The 17406-nt window shown below is 34.1% G+C and overlaps 1 pseudogene; it reads right to left on the bottom strand.

Moving 5' to 3' along the window:
• Nucleotides 1–4039: 4039 nt before the first annotated feature.
• On the bottom strand, nucleotides 4040–17406 carry LOC116112281 (annotated as a pseudogene).

The raw sequence follows: 17406 nt of genomic DNA, 5'->3' as shown, positions 1-17406 counted from the left end.
GACTAGTGGTTAATAAAACATATATTAAAAAAATAAAATCAAAACTATACATTGTCATTAATGCCTGTATCATAAAATCTTTAAAAGAGAGAAGAAGATGATCATAATTCATTCATTAATTACATAGAAATACTATTCACAGGTCAAGTGAATTAAAAAAAAAAAAAAAAAGCAAGCATTTATATCTCCTACGGTTTTGATACCATGAAGATCTTTAGAGAAAAATAAAAATAGGTCCACCAGGGCAATGGTAAAAGCGGACAAATTTAGAAACTACACACCGCAAGAGAGAATGGTGAAAGTTTAACAGGATTTGTCTGATGGCGAGATCCTCTCCTTCTCATAAACTACTCAAGCTACAGTGCATAAAATAGAGAGGTCATGTGGTCGCCGTCACTGGGAATGAAACATAAGTTAGACCAGCTCTGAAGGAAGCAGATATAGGACTATCCATGGGAATTCAAGGGACTGAAGTTGTGAAGTAGCACTCGGATATCGTCATCATGGAGGATAATTTTGCTTCTATCGCCAAGGTTTTGAGATGGGGAAGATGACCAACATCTAGAAATTCATTCAATTCCAGCTTTTCAAGTATTAAAATCATACTAACCACTCATGGGTGATCGAATGATGATTAGACAAAAATTTTTGGGTATATTACTCAAGAGGTCAAGTATATTCAAGAGATATTGCATAATTGTAATTCAACATAGCTGCCATATCAATTTATAATTCAAGAGATAGACTGATGATGTAATTCAACAACAATTAGCATAGCTAACTGTTATGACTAATTAGTCTAATCAAATATTTTTGGGAATATTTTGTCATCTAAGAGCTGAGAAAAAGCTGGAAAGAACATTTACGATTGTCTAATCGAGGCATAGTAAGATTTTGTGTGACATGAAAGGGCCAGAAAGCAATTCGATAAAAAGTAATGGCAACTAAGCAAAACGTAAGTCAGCTGGAGCCTGGTTGGGAGCATTAATTTGGAGACTTTCTGATAACAAAAGGGGTAATTGTAATTGAACAATCTCTCAAGGGGGAACAAAAATTTAGCAAATGGAACACATGGCATGTTATTTTTTTAGTCTTATTATATATTTTTGTCACATCCCAGGACACGGGATTGCAAAAGATTGTTTTGAGTTTTATTAGACAAGTATTATTCACTTAACCCAAATCTTAAATTTATAAAGAGTAAACAATTTTTCCCACCCAATGTTTTCCTTAATGATGATACTTTTCACCCAAAAAGTTTCAAAATACAACTTTTCCACCCAAACTTAATATTATGTTACTACTCAAAGCCGATTACAATAGCGAAAACTTGTCACCATCATTTGAACCTCCAATCTCCTCTCTATAAACCCCTCTCATTCTGACGCCTAATTTCTCTCTAATTGTCAACCACAGTAAAGCTAGGGTTTCCTGTTCTTAGTTGATTTCCGACTGATTTCGATGACGAATATTCAATCGATCACCACCATTCAATCCACCGGCCTCCACTTTACAAAAATCCTCTTACCTTGGCTCTTGATAACTCACCGAACATCAGCTAGAAAGTGAAGTGTATTTTGGGTGTTAATATGCATGCAAGCCTCAAAAGAATCAAGTAAGAAATGACATTCTTCTGTGTCGTTTTCACTTATTTTTCATCTCAGCAAACATGTTTCACGTGAGCAAGTATGCTCAGGGTAACAAGTTGTTGCTCACCTAGACACCACTTTTGGTCTTAAAATTCTCGGGTCTATTCATTACTTCTTAGGAATTTTCGTGAATCAAATTGCTCATGGATTACAACTCGACTAAAGCAAGTATGCTTAGGAGATTCTTCTCAAGTTTGGTATGCAACACTGTAATCCTTGTTCAACGCCCATGTTTCTTGGATCCAAATTATGGTTTGATGATAGTCCATCTTTTGAAAAACCCACCACCTATCAGAGCCTTATCGGTGCACTACAATATCTCACTATGACTCGTCCTGATCTCTCTTTTGTTGTAAATAAACCGAGTCAGTTTCTTAAGGCTCCCACCATCAACCATTGGGAAGCATGTATTACATTATATACAAGGCACTTTACATCATGGCCTCACCTTTTGCCAAGGTTCTACTATGAAGCTTGAAGGTTATGCAGATTCTGACTGGGCCAGTAGCCTTTATGATCGCAAGTCCACAAGTGGCTATTGCATTTTTCTTAGCTCTAATCTGGCTCAATGGAGCTCCAAAAAACAACAGGTTGTCGCCTTATCATCTACCAAAGCTGAATACAGCGCCTTGGCTTAAGCCTCCACCGAGATTGCTTGGCTCCAAAACTTATTTCAAGAGCTTCACATATCTATCCCAGGTATTCCAGTTCTCTGGTGCGATAATACCAATGCCGGCACCCTTGCTTCCAACCTTGTTTTCCATGCTCGCACAAAACACATCAAAATTAATGTGCATTTTGTTCGGGAGACGGTTCAGTCCAAGCGCTTGGTTGTCTAATATGTGGCCTCTTCCTTTTAAGTTGCTGATATTCTCACCGAACCGTTGTCCAGCTCTCGTTTTCAGCTTCTGCGTGATCAACTCTGCATTTTCGCTTCTCCCTCTGAATCTCTGCTTGAGGGACGATTAGTGTCTCAAGAACAAGCATCAAATCCCAGGTTCGAATAAAAAATTACAAGAAGCACTGAAGATGAAATAAATAGTGAAAGAAATGAAACTGAAACTGAAACTGAAACTACTGATTGAAAACAATGGTTTTTGATCTGAGGTATGAAATCTTGCTGATAAGGCTGAGCTGTCACAAACAATGGTTTTTTTTTTATATGAGGGATGAAAATCTTGCTAATGAGGTTGAGCTGACTTAAAGTCACCAATCTTGAGGTCTGTAATATCGTCGATTTCTTTTTTGTTTTTTGGAGAAGTGTTTTTTTTTTTTCTTGAGTTCTTTCTTTGGCTTGAGGGACGATGTTAACATGCATGCAAGCCTCAAAAGAATCAATCAAGAAATGACATTCTTCTGTGTCGTTTTCACTTATTTTTCATCTCAGCAAACATGTTTCATGTGAGCTTCTTCTTCATCAACTCAGGAAGTGCGTGAGCTTCTTCTTCGTCAACTCAGGAAATGTAAGCTGTAACAGAAAACATGTTTCACGTAAGCCTCCTCTTCGTCAACTCAGGAAGTGTGAGCTGTAACAGTTTCACGTGAGCTTCTTCTTCGTCAACTTAGGAAGTGTGAGCTGTAACAGAAAAAGGTTCCTGTCGAATCGAAGGGTTCAGATAGAAAGTTTTGTGTTTGTTTGTTATTCTAATGAACGATTGAGATTTAAAGTTGACAAGGACTGTAACAAACTTTCCTATAAAGTGTAAAGAGTTTTGTCTTTTGTACAATGAAAAAAATAATAGTTTCTCGTTTTTTAAATTCCAGAAAATTTTCAACGTACTCTGTTTCTTGTTTGTTATTTTCTCTTTCTTACTCTGTTCTTGAGTTGTTTAATATTGGGTATTAATGAAATATAAATGTTAGGTGGGAAAATGGTATTTTTAAACTTTTTAGATAGGAAAGTGTCATTAAGGGACCTTGAGTGGGAAAAAGTCGTTTACTTAAATATAAATTCCGGAGTCCAAGAACATATATAAAGAGCGATACCCATGTGAATGGGGAATGAAATATATATTAATATACAAGGGGTGGATAGGGAAGCTTTAGCCCCTTTACTTGAAGAAGAAGAATAATGGCTGGAAGAATCACTCGCTTTAGTTGCATAAACAAATGTGGTTACATCATCAAATTTCCAGGTAGTCAAGTATCCTGACGTTGAGGTTTCTGCAATTTTTTTTATATTCCTCAAAATAAACTAAAAGATCAACCAATGTTTTCAACATTGATAATGCTAATCAGAATAGTTCTGGCAGGGTTTTACAAGTAATTAAAAATCAATGCCCTATGTATATGTATATATGTTTGACTTGAGTTTATTTATGTTACATTTTTAAGCATTATCTTATGGGGAACTAATATGAAACAGAAATGGAATCTAAACTGAAAGCCAATCAATGGAGAAGGGCTTTAGTAGCACTTCTTTGGGGAGTTTTATCCACTCTACTTAAGCTTGTTGAGGAGATGTAATTGCTAGTATCATCACATTCTTCACCTGTATCATCAAATTCCTTAGCTGTATCATCGGTAACATAGGAGGCCGCATCATCAAATGTCCATTCAGTCAAGTATCCTGGCTTGGAATTCACTGCACTCACTTCAATATCTCCACAAAGCATTGCAATCACATGGACATCGATAGCCTCGATGAGGGCAATGTCTAAGTACACAAAAGAGCTACCCCATATTAGGCTTATTACTTCTTCCTCACTAAATATTGATAATTTGGAATCCACTAGTTCGAGTTGGCGATTGTTCTCGTATAGGTGCCAAGCCTGGGAAACAGGAAAGATACGAATTTTGTCATGAGTGATTGGATCAGGAGGTTAAAAGGCATTAGCATACACATCAAGTTTGACTTGTATCTTAGAAAAGTGACAAACTAGACTCATCTAGACTGCTGGAATTCTTCTATTTTCTTTCCTGGGACTTTAGAATTCACAGTGAACATATACTTGAGCTTTCATGAATGGGCAATAATAAAATATTCATTGGTGTGGTTATCATGATGATGCAAACCAAAACACAAGGCTAGAAATCATTTTGGACTCCAATAAAAGAAGAGAGCTGATGTGCAATATAGTATAGAAATGTCATTCATACCCAATCAAGAAGATACATCTTCTCTTCTTCCAAGCTTGAATTTGAGTTTGGCCTCCCACTAACAACCTCAAGAGCCACAACTCCAAAGGCAAACACATTAGTCTTCTCTCTTAGATGTCCACGCATGGCATATTCCAGTTAAAGATATCCACTATGTCAATGCAACAAAAGAAATATTCAGTATCATATACTCAATGAATGAAGAAAGATGGTGATATTAACAAATGTAAGAAGAATGACTATATGAATCTTCAGAAAAAACTTACATTGTCCTTGCAACACGGGTGCCTATATGGGTCTTCTTATCATCATAAAGTCTGGCCAAACCAAAATCTGATATTTTTGGGATGAGGTTACCATCAAGCAAAATATTACTGACCTTCACATTCTGTGTATGATTCGAAGCCTTGACTCTTCATGAAGGTAAACTAAACCTCTTGCTACTCCCAAACAAATACCATAACGCATCGACCAGTTAAGATCCAAACTTCCTTTTCCCACTTACAAATGTCATATAAAGTTTGAACTGTGATTTCCATACCCAATAATGCTAGGACTCCCATGAAAAACATAGTACGGACTTATATGCTATTCACATACCAAATAGTGCTTGATCAAGACTGTTGTTTTCAAGATAGTTGTAAACAAGGATTCGTTGTGTTCCCTCATAACAACATTCATGAAGTTTTACTAGGTTAGGGTGCTGCACAGCAGATATAGTAGCAATTTCTACAACAAACTGGCTCTTCCTTTGGTTGGATGCTACAGACAATTGCTTCACATTAGTGACCCTTCCATCACAAAGTGTTCCCTATTGAGTAAATAGTTTAAGTTAATTGGTTAGAGAAATCAGTAAAAACTTGATCAACTTTTTGTATTTATTATTTATTTTTCTCAATGCTCCAATTATTAGAAGGCTCTCTTCATGAACCAAATACAGCAATACATGGACCAAAGAGAACATAAATCAAAAGTTTCCTAGCTAGATAAAGCGAAAGATTGTGTTTTCCTTTGAATATATGACAAAAAGTAATGCTGCAACCTGTATTTTGTTCTGGGAAAACAATTAATCAAAAGGCACTAAAATGTGCATAGCACCCTGTTTGGCATTTGATTAGAACAACGACATACCTTATAAACTGGTCCAAATCCTCCCTCTCCAAGCTTATTTGCAGGAATGAAGCCTTCTGTAGCAGTCCTTAGTTCAGCATAACTGAAAGTGTATGGTCTAACATCTATCCCTAGAAGCTCTGAAAATTCAACAATTAACATAGCTTACTGTTGTGAATTTGTTAGTCTAATCAAATACTTCTGGGAATATTTTGTCATATTAAAGCTGAGAAAAAGCTGGAAAGAACATTTGCAATTGTCTAATGGAGGCATAGTAAGATTTTTGTGTGACATGAAAGGGCCAGAAAGCAATTCGGTAAAAAGTAATGGCAATTAAGCAAAATGTAGTTGACCAAACTGCTTGTGGATATAAACTGATGTATATTGGTTCTTTTAAGATGCTATTGAAATAAAATAGCTGAGATTTAATTTCTTATCCGTGTTGAATCATATTAACTTGCACTGCATTTTAGAACTCACAAATGGACCTCTGCGTTATAAATTGAACAAGCATTTTTTAAGTCCATTGTTCCTGTTGATTTAAGCTTATACCATATGTGCAAAAAAAGGAGAACTGATTCAAAATTCATTAGCCAACACAAACCTGAATATAACATGCTTTTGCTTACTGTTACAACCACTGTCAGTAAGCTTTTTACAAAATCCCAGCTAATCCACACAAATCTAACAACTACATTACATATTGGAGACACAAGGCCTCAAATTAAGCTGAGTTTACCTAAGCCAAATAAAATACAAAAGTTGACAACTATCCTGAACTACTGCACTCAGAACAGCACCATGCACGCCATTTCTGTTTACATCAAAAACACCTTCAAGCTTTGGTTCCAGCAGACTGCATTTCCAGCACAGCATCAACCTTCAACAGTTCCCTTTTTCTCTAGGAAATATGATAGATAGATAAGACGTTAGAGATAGCTAATAGCTAAGATCTTTTGATTTACCTTCATCAATTTGTGGCGTTCTTCTTCTTCTTCTTCGGACAATGAAGAAAATTGCAAGAAGTAACAGAAATACAACAACACCACCAACAAAAAAGCCTGTTCTATTCTTCTGAGTGATAGGACTTCGTCCACCTGGAGGTCTTACTGTAGTTTCGAAATCTGTATCAAGCTCAGTAGTTAAATCAATATCTTATCTAATGCAGGGAAATCAACCAAAAGAGGATAAAGGAAAAAAAAAAATTGCTATTTCTTGAACCTGGAGCAGCACTGATAGCAGAAATTAAAGGTCCATATGAACCATCGTTGGCATACAGCAAGTCCCTTTCCCAGCCCCAAAAGAGTGGATTTCCAATTAGTTTTCAGATAACTGAGCCGTATATTTTCTCTGAACTGCTTTTCTAGGGATTCCGTCTGCTACCCTTGTTATGTCAAAATCCTTTTCAACTTGAATTCCCTGGAATAAACATATTCATTTTGAAAGAAAACTAGTAACAGTTGAAATCAGTATATTCGGAAACATAATACATTTAAGGTCGTTTGATCATGCTTTAACCTCATTGTAAACCTGTGTGATGCATAGGTGAGGCTTTTTTGGCTAAAGTAATCTGAAGATGAAGACATGCCTGAACATAAATATCGAAAACACGCCTCCCAGACTTCTCCTCCCGGTAGTATCCAAATAAGCTATTTCTGCAAACTGGAGAGTCACAGTGTAGTTTCCATTTTCAAGGTCTAAACCATAGTATCTTAGAGATGAAGCGGAAACCGTGCTGACTGGAAAAGTTGAGTCAAGAGTATTGTGAATTGAGACTCAGAAGAAATTGTAGACCACGGATTATTGGTCCCAGTAAAATATCCAACATTAATAATTCCCCATCTGTTTGTGTCAGTCACATAGTATGTAGCTGGACTAAGAGTCTCATTATGCATCTCATACACGATATTATTAGAAGATGTAATTTGTGGACCACCACAATTAACCATGAAGCTAGAATCTGCATACCAATATAGCCACTTATCTAGGCAAGTCCAGAAAAGGTATCCCAATCCACAAACGCAAGAATATGTCCAAAAGTTTGATTTATAACATCTATAGTACTTCTCGTAGATTAAGCTTATCCCATAATAGATCCTTCCTTTCTCTTTTGACCTTAGTTACTGTTACTACATTTAACTCTTAAACCACAGAATGAAGTTGCACTTACGGACTGGAGAACCTCGATTGCAAGGAAAATTGCGCTGGAGACAGAATACTGAGGGGAAAAGAAGAATACACTTATTTGAGGAACTTAATCAATTATGACAGCACAAAAACTTGCCAATAAAGCACCCATTTCTACTAGTTTATTCATTGGATTTTGATATTCAATTGATATAATTATTAAAGGAACGTAATTAACTTTCAAGAATCATAGTTTAAAAGCAAAAATAAAAGTATATGAAGGCCAAAGAAAATATTGCCTGAAGGCATGCAACGAGGATAAAAAAAATCACTGCTCTTTCGAAGAAAATGTTTTTTTAACACCTTGAAAACATTTCTTTTGACGCCTCGTTATTAAAAGTTAACCTGATCTCAGTAACATCTCAGTAACCCTTTTCTTCAAATTAGTAAGAGTATGGCTACTTTTGTACACATAAAACTTATGTCTAAAAAATTGAGAGGACAGTTTAACATGCTAAAAGAATCCTCAAATGATGAACCATCAACAACTTAAGTAAACAACAATGCTTTCTAATATTTGCTATAAAGAGTTTCAAGCATTTGAATGAAACATAGAAAATAGATAATCACCTGCTGCTACTTTCAAGAGTGAAGTTATTGGCCACTAAATTTCTACAGATTGCACTCATAAAATCGCAATGTTAGTTTCATCCCAATATATAGAATACAATTCTTTGTTAGAAATGAAAGTTTTCAAAGAAATGTTACCTAGGAGCTAACAGAATATATTTCTTTGTAAAGTAAATAGAATATTAAACTAGAGAAAAGGAAAGAATTTAACAAAAAGGAAGAGAAATATAGTAAAAAATCTAAATTTAAAAGAATTTCAAGACTTACATTTGTAAATTTTGTCTGTTTATCTAAGAAGGAATGCTGACTGATAAATAATTGTACGAAACATCTCTGCAAGCACAAGCAAAGAAAAATTTTAGCTACACACTACAGCTACTTGTCAATATTCAGGCATTATCCAAGTCACATTGATTTTTACTGTAATCTTCTTACACCATCCTAAAGTTCAACTTCCCCATTTTTCACAAGAACCCCACAAGTCTACTTAACAAGCCTATATAGAATTGTTAGTCCACATTTAGCAAAGAGAAACAATGCAATATAAAAAAAAAAGCAAAATTTGGGATTATGGATGCATATGTTTTCTGGAAAAGAAGGAAAATCGACAAGTACCAATCTGGATGTTAATCTAATTATTTTTCTATTAATATCCATCTATAAAATTTGGATGGATCAAAACAATATGCAGGTGATTGATGGTAGGAATATGTTTTACATCTTTGATTTCATAATGGGAAAGCACTAAACAGAGAAACTGGAATGCAAGTTTAGCATTTTGATTTTTGGCTTGCTCCCATTAAAATTATCTGTAAAATTAATATATTAATAAGTACGGAGATCAAAGCGAATCTTTTAAAATTACTTACATGTTGACAAGATTCTCATCTTTATAGGCAGGCAGGGTCCACTTAACCTATTATTTCCTAGAAACCTGAGTACAAAAGCAGCAATACAGGTTTCAATATAATGAGATTATTCTGGAATGTAAATGACACAACAAAGAGGAAATGATAGATTACAGATGAGTCAACACAGTTGACCCAAAAAGCCAACCGGGAATCTGTCCACTTATATTGTTGAAACTAAGATCCCTGAAGAAAAATATAAGGATTACAAAATTATAACATGAAGAAACTAGCTACCAACCAAAAAGTAAAGGAGGGAAAAATAAAAAAGAGAATAGGGAATAATTAACTAACAGATACTAAGGAATCTAATAGTAGTTAACATCAGATGGAATTGAATAGGAAATTTTGTTATTCCTTAGTTCTCTATAGTATATGAAACCAACAGTCGAGATCAAAGAAAGAACAGGAAGGAAAACACAAAAGGTATATATGAGGTGATTCAACATGAGATATTAGAACTTTGACAGTATTGCCTTACGAGTAAATTAATTTTTTCATATTCGTTAGAAATGCCAGCGATGATGAGCTCCCATTGGATAAATCACTTATTCTCCTACATTTTCATTTTCCAAGAGATTGTTAGCATTGCTTATTGGGAAATTCTAACAATGAAATGTTGCAGGCAAACACTTACAACTCTGTCAAATTTCTTAGCTTGGAAAAGGATGATGGTATTTGCCCATCAAAAGAGTTTCCTTGAACCTCCTATAATAACATGTATGACAACAACAAAAATTAAATTCTCAGTGAAGAAGCTTGAAGTTAAAATAACTGAAGGAAATTTCAGCAAAAAAGAGAGAAACAAAAGTAGAAAAGTTTACTCAGAAGACTTGAAGTTTTGACCAATTTCCTATAAAGTCAGGGATCCTTCCTTTAAGTTCAACGTCAAAAGCCCACCTGAGTACGGGAAAAGAAATTGTTTAGTTAAGATCTGTTACAAGCCATTTTTTTATCAGCAGAATGTACATCCATATTGGAAAACTTCCAATTAGCGAACTAACATAATTTAAAAGTCCTTATAGTACGTGACTCTAGGTTCCTTAGATTAGCAAAGCTCGAAGGAATCTCACCACTCACTCCAGAACTATCCATATATTTGCCAAGGTGAAAAATATTTATAAATTTGATCACAATTCAATGTTGGGATTGTGCCTTGAATCCCATATTGCTTGGGAATGAGAGTTGCAAGGGGACTCTCCCCTTTAAATAGACTAGAAGATTGAGCTTTTAAAGTATCTCAAAAGGTGTAAAATAAATACCAAAAGAATAGTCATTGTGGGTTGTTATTAAGGGTGTAATTGGGCTTTTTGGGATAGTGTAAGGAGTTTGTAATTTTTCTCTTCTAAAAATTGCATAGTTGTATGCTTTTGTTTAGTGGATTGTTTGAGTAGATAGTGGACGAAGACTAAATTGATTGGGCTGAACCACTTTAAAATTTTAGTGTTTGGTTTACTTTTTTTTTTTGGTTGGTTGCTTTAATTTTGCGTTTGAGTTGTGGGAATCCTTTTTCAACAAGTGGTATCAGAGCCCACGGTTCGTGATCTTAGAGAAGGCAAGCAACGAGAAGGCAAGCTCGAGAGGAGGTTGGATTTAAGAGTAGATCGATGATTGTCAAGCATCTCAAATTTTCTAGAGGTATGTCTAAGTTTGAGGTTCCTTTTGATGTGTAAAACCCCTTCTCAGTCAGGTACCCTCTAAATATCCCTTAATGAGAATCCAGAGAATTCATGTCTGGGGAACCAATTGTATTTAGAAAACCTGTGCAAGGAGAATGATAATGTCCAAAACATTATTATAAGATGTACCGTAGGATCAAAATTTGTACTTTAAAAAATAAAATAAAAATAAAAACTTGAATTCATTTGGGCATCAATCAATCAAAACATATTAATGCCATTTTCATTCATATGGTGGAAGCTTTAAAAATGTGTTTAAAAAACATTAGTCATTTACATTATTTACATCAAGATAAAACATCAGGATGACAATAGATTATCTATCCTCACGCATAGCCTTGCTGTCTCCAGCATCCTTTGCTTCTGGATTACCTGTAAAACATTCAACCATGAAAGGGTGAGCGCTAATCGCTCAATAAGGAATGATCTATTTAATACCAAGTATGTTATTTGACATTCATTTAAACGCATTCATTCACATACCACACCTCTTTTGCATCTAAGTATGGTTCTTTTTCTTTATTAACTCGTATACTTTTCATAATTTTCCCTATGGTCATATAAAATATCAAGTGTACACATACAAATAAGTATGTAAACATAGTGCGCAGACATCACATGTCATGACATAACATCTAAATATCATCTAACATGAGTACAAATCATCTCATGATGTAAGTAACATCATAACTCATCTAATGCAACTAAATGCATATGAACCATTTAATGTCTAACCGATTAGACTTTTCTTAGTGTCTTAAGCACTTCATATCGTCTAGTCTCAAATTCATCTAGAGCTCATATCATCGGGAGGCATGCTTATGCGTTATTTAGCATCTAAAGACCTTTCATCTAGCCTCAAATTCATCTAGAGCTTATATCATTAAGAGACGTGCTTACGCGTTATTTAGTATCTCAAAACATATATTCATCATTCCTCAACCAGAATACGAGGATATGCTTATGCATTAATTAGCATCTAAAACATATATTCATCTTTCCTATCATCTAGCCTCAAATTCTTCTAGAGCTTATATCATCGGGAGGCGTGTTTACGCGTTATTTAGCATCTAAAGCATATATTCATCTTTCTTCAACCGGTATACGAGTATATGCTTACGCGTTTTCCATCCTATCTATATGTATCTCTAATATTTTATGGCATGTAAATACATGTTTTAGTGAGCTTAATACTTTTGATTCATGCATGGATTATCAATCCATTTACATTACCTCTTGCTCACATTCATCATCTTGAAACATATATTACATTGCATCTTCATGCCATTTAATAACATTAATCATGCATTCGCATCCATTACCATGTATATCTTTCAAAGATCATCTAACTAATGGGTAAACATTAGTACATGGCTTAATTACAACAATACATTAATAATCAATTCATAATCATAAGAATTGATCATATTAAATCTTAAACTTTAATAACCAGAAGTTTATACTTTAGGCCATTTTCCATCCATTTCTCAAATGAATTGGCTCTTGGCATAAACATAAAAATTATAGGCTATGTCTTAACTTTCTAATGCTTCAAGAATCATCTCATTTTGATTTTTATAAGTCAAGTTATGGTCGAAATACTGAAGCATGTTCAACATAACCCCTAAAATTGTCAAATCCCAATTTTTCATATTAAACCATGCCATATCAACTTCTATTGACAATTAACAAATATCTCAACTTATAGATCAATTAAACATCCCCTTAGTAGTCTTTAACATCTTAAAGGAAGGATAAAACCTCACTCCCATAATCATTCATCATTGCTATAACATTGTAAGTTAATGCAAACAACATATCAACATTTTAATAGCAACTATTCAACACCTGTGGCCTCCAATACTATAAGTTTTGCCACAATCAACATCAATACTTCATTTTCTTCAATTAAATATAACAACTTATAAAACATAAATGGCAATAACTTCATGTATAATAAATTCAAGGCAATAAATAACATTAATGAGTTCAACTACACGTGCCGTCAACTAATTCTATGTCTTAAAGCCTTAATTTAAGGTTTCATTAAAATCTACAAACCCTAACATAATTCCTAAAGTCATGGGAGGTTCTTCCTTACCTTTTTAAAGAATTACCCCACCAAATCCCTTGCCTTTATCTTCTTTTACACCTTAATCCTACATATATAACATTATACCTCAACATCTACCTCAAATCTTCAAATCACATCAAAACTAGGGTTTTTAATCCTTAGCTTAAACCTTTCAATTTGAAGATCCAAGGTTCCTATCTTGTTCTCTTTGAAAAATTATGTAATACCCTTTAAAACTTAGACAGAGAAAGCTTGTTTCATGGAAGATTTGAGAGAAAATGGAAGAAAGGTTGAAGAAATGCTATCTCCCTTGGCTTGAACGAATTTCCTCTCATTTATAGGAAAATATTTCAATAATTTTCCAAAATTATGCCATTGGCCCAATTATTTTAATTGTATAACTCATAAGTCCTTAATTCTTCATATAAGGGCATTTTGGTCATTTGACACTAAACGTAATTATTACTTAATTAATGCCATTAAATGCAATTAAGTCTACTTGTCCTTGACTTTTGCAATGCTTATCCATAGGCAAAATGACTATTTTGCCTCTAATGCCCTTTCATGGATAATTGATTCATACCGTTCCAAATGAATTGACTATTTTTCCCTTTGTTAGATTTTATGCTTTTTAACATAAATTAATATCTAAATGACTATTTTTAGTTGGGAACATGGCTTTGACATCTTGGGTATTACATGATGGAAAAATTAATTTTATGTTATGCAAAGTACGATACAAGACCTTTTGGTACAACAAGGTCTTGATCAGGCATTAGAAGAGAGTAAGCCAAAGAAGATGACTGGTAGAGAATGGAATAGAATTCAAAGGAGAGCTATCAGTACAATCAGATTGGCTTTAGCTCCACAGATAAAGTACAGCGTGCTAACTGAGTCTACACCAAAGGGTTTGTGGAAAAAGCTGGAGGGTACTTATGCATCAAAATCGTTGACTAACAGACTGTGTTTGAAGATGGATCTGTACTTCTGAAAATGGATGAAGGTACGAGTCTCCATGACCAATTAAATGAATTTAATATGCTAGTATCTTAATTGTTGGCTATTTCTGATGAGTTAAAGGATGAAGAAAATGCATTGATATTGTTGTCATCTTTGCCTAAATATTATAGACCTTTAGTTCAAACTTTGTTGGTAGGCAGATCTACTTTAAAATTAGATAATGTGACTGCCTTGTTGCGTGAGAATGAAAGGTTTATGGGATTAGAGAACTTATCACTTAGAGGAGATCTACTAGTTACAGAAGGTTCTAATTGAGAGAGGACTAAAGAGAGAGGTGATAAATCAAAAGTCAGAGATTACAGTAATAACGAGTGTTATTATTGTGAAGAGAAGAGATATATCCAACCACATTGCAAGAAATTAAGGGAGGATATGCTTGCTTTCAAGAAGGCTCAACAGATGAAGGATTCGAAGGATGATGTTTGGGTTGCTGATAATGAAGGTGAATTTTTAGTAACATGTCAAGATGAAACTCAAACTTCAAAGGGTGAAAAAGGTTGGGTTTTAGATTCTGCTGCATCTACGCATGTTTGTAATGATAAAGATTGTTTTGTTGAATTGAAAGAAGATGAAAATTATGGAAATATTGTTGTCGGTAATAATGAGAAAGTGAAGATTGAAGGCATTGGCAGCATTTGTCTCAAGCTTCACAATGGTGTTGTCAAGAAGCTTCGTCATGTGAGATATATGCCAAGTTGTAGTCACAATTTGATTTCTTTGGGTGAGTTGGCTTCTCTTGGATATACCTACATTGGTCAAAGAGATGGATGCGAAGTGTATAAAGATGATGTTCTGATTTTACAAGGCAAAATGAATGAAAAACAACTATATTTGCTTGATGAAGGTGTGTGTCTTAAGAAATCAAGAGATAAAGTTGTTCAAGTTCCTGTTGTGAAAGAAAAGAAGACTGTCAACCGAGTAAGATTTTTAGATGCTACTATGATGTTTGGGGATTCAAGTCAAGGGAGGAATTGTTGGGATTGTGCCTTAAATCCCATATTGCTTGGGAATGGGAGTTGCAAGGGGACTCTCCCCTTTAAATAGACTAGTAGATTGAGTTTTTAAAGTATCTCAAAAAGTCTAAAATAAACACCAGAAGAATAGTCATTGTGGGCTGTTATTAAGGGTATAATTGAGCTTTTTGGGATAGTGTAAGGAGTTTGGCAATTTTTCTCTTCTAAAAATTGCACAGTTGTAAGCTTTTGCTTAGTGGATTGTTTGAGTAGATAGTGGACGTAGGCTAAATTGATTGGGCCGAACCACTTTAAAATTCTTGTGTTTTGGTTTTCTTTTATTTTTGGTTGCTTGCTTTAATTTTGCGTTTGAGTTATGGGAATCCTTTTTCAACATTCGGTAACTTGTTTCCTACAAAAGCCATCACCTAGTAAACGAACACATCATATATTATAATCTTATGTGAAGTAACTGAGAATTTTTGTTTATGTTAAAGCTAAGAGCAAAGCCAGCCGAGGTTTTCACCTTCTGCATCCATGTGCAGAACATTATAGAGTAGGATGGATATATGCTCAATATAAGTAAAATTTGCATTGAAAATGAAACCGAGAAGTCTATAACAACTTACAATAGCTTTAATTTCGTCAAATTACCAAGCTCGGATGGTAGAGGACCAGAGAGTCTCAATGTTCCCATATACAGTTGTTCTAAATTTGACAAATTACCAAGCTCAGGTGGCATAGAACCAGAGAAATTTTCGTTCCAATACCTCTACATCCCCAAGAATTTAGTTCTTCAGTTATAAATTGTAAAGTAATTACACAATAGAGTTCATTTAAATAAATTATAGGTTATAAGGTTAAGAAGGGGATAAACTTTGAACTTACAATACTATTAACTTAGGAAGCATGCCAAGCTTTTTTGGAAGCGGCCCAGATAATGTATTAATGCCAAAGTTCCTAATCAGAATGAGAATTAACTAACATCAGAAAAGGAGAAAATATTATGAGTTTCAAAATCAAAATTTATATCAGCTGCTTACAGATATTTAATTGCAATTAGATTGCTGACAGATGGAGACAGTGGCCCTAACAAGAGATTTATTCCCATGTTCCTATTAGAAACAGAGAACAGGTAAGATAAGTATTTAAGAACACCAAGTCCAAATAGTTAATGATGTGGATACAATGTTCATGATACTACTGCCATAGTATTACTTATATGAAACCAGAAATTAATCCATACATGTCAAGTTATTGCATTTAATAACAACTAATCACAATTAAAGCAAATATAGATTATAAAGAAAAAATTCAAATGGTAGTATAAATGATATGATACTCTGTGTTATTCTACATTTTTACATTTTTTTTTTTTTTTTTTTTGGTCTTTTCATAATGGAGAGAGTTAAAGATCATTAAATAAGAATAAAATAAAATATTTTATTACTCAATAAAGTTATATAGAATTGAAATAAGTTTTAATCAAATATACAAAATCATACAGATTGGTCAGGAAATTCAAACTCCATAGTTCATCTGGGATCACAGCATCAACTTGCAGTGCGTAAACTTGCCTGTATTTTAAGAAAACGTAAAAGTAAGTAGTAATAAAAGGGTTTAAAATTAAAGAAAGGTCCTTTTGTGAACAGTGAAAAAAGAAACATGTAGTACCAAAATTATAAAATTTTGCAAAATTATGATACTTACATCTCGACAATGTGGCAAAGAGTTTTTTTTCCTGTAAGAACAATTACATTTAATAAAAGGGTTGTAACTATCGGTACCAATGGCTATCGAGGAGTTAATGGCGGCTCCACTGCATGGCTCTCCACTTATATTCCATTGACTTTGATTTGCCGATGTCCCCCATTTCTCATATAATGCGTTCAATGCTTTCACTGTTATCAGAAGAAGAATGATAACTTGTAGATATTAGCTAGAAAATCAGTATCTTTTAGCATTAACAGGTGATAGTAAACCAAAAAAAGACTGATGAAAGAAGTCTATAGGAAAGCAGGAGAAGATGATGAAATCAAGAACGAATTCAGTATGAAGATTTTTTTTTAGAATATTTTCTCAGTTCTTTTAACAACCATAAGCATAGTTTGCTATTTTAACTGTTTCCATGGCAAGCTCATTGGATCTTTCTTTCAT

Source organism: Pistacia vera, unplaced genomic scaffold, assembly GCF_008641045.1.
Source record: "Pistacia vera cultivar Batoury unplaced genomic scaffold, PisVer_v2 Contig66, whole genome shotgun sequence".
Taxonomy (NCBI): domain Eukaryota; kingdom Viridiplantae; phylum Streptophyta; class Magnoliopsida; order Sapindales; family Anacardiaceae; genus Pistacia; species Pistacia vera.
Note: the sequence above shows the minus strand (reverse complement) of the source record. Positions and strands in the feature narration are given on the sequence as shown.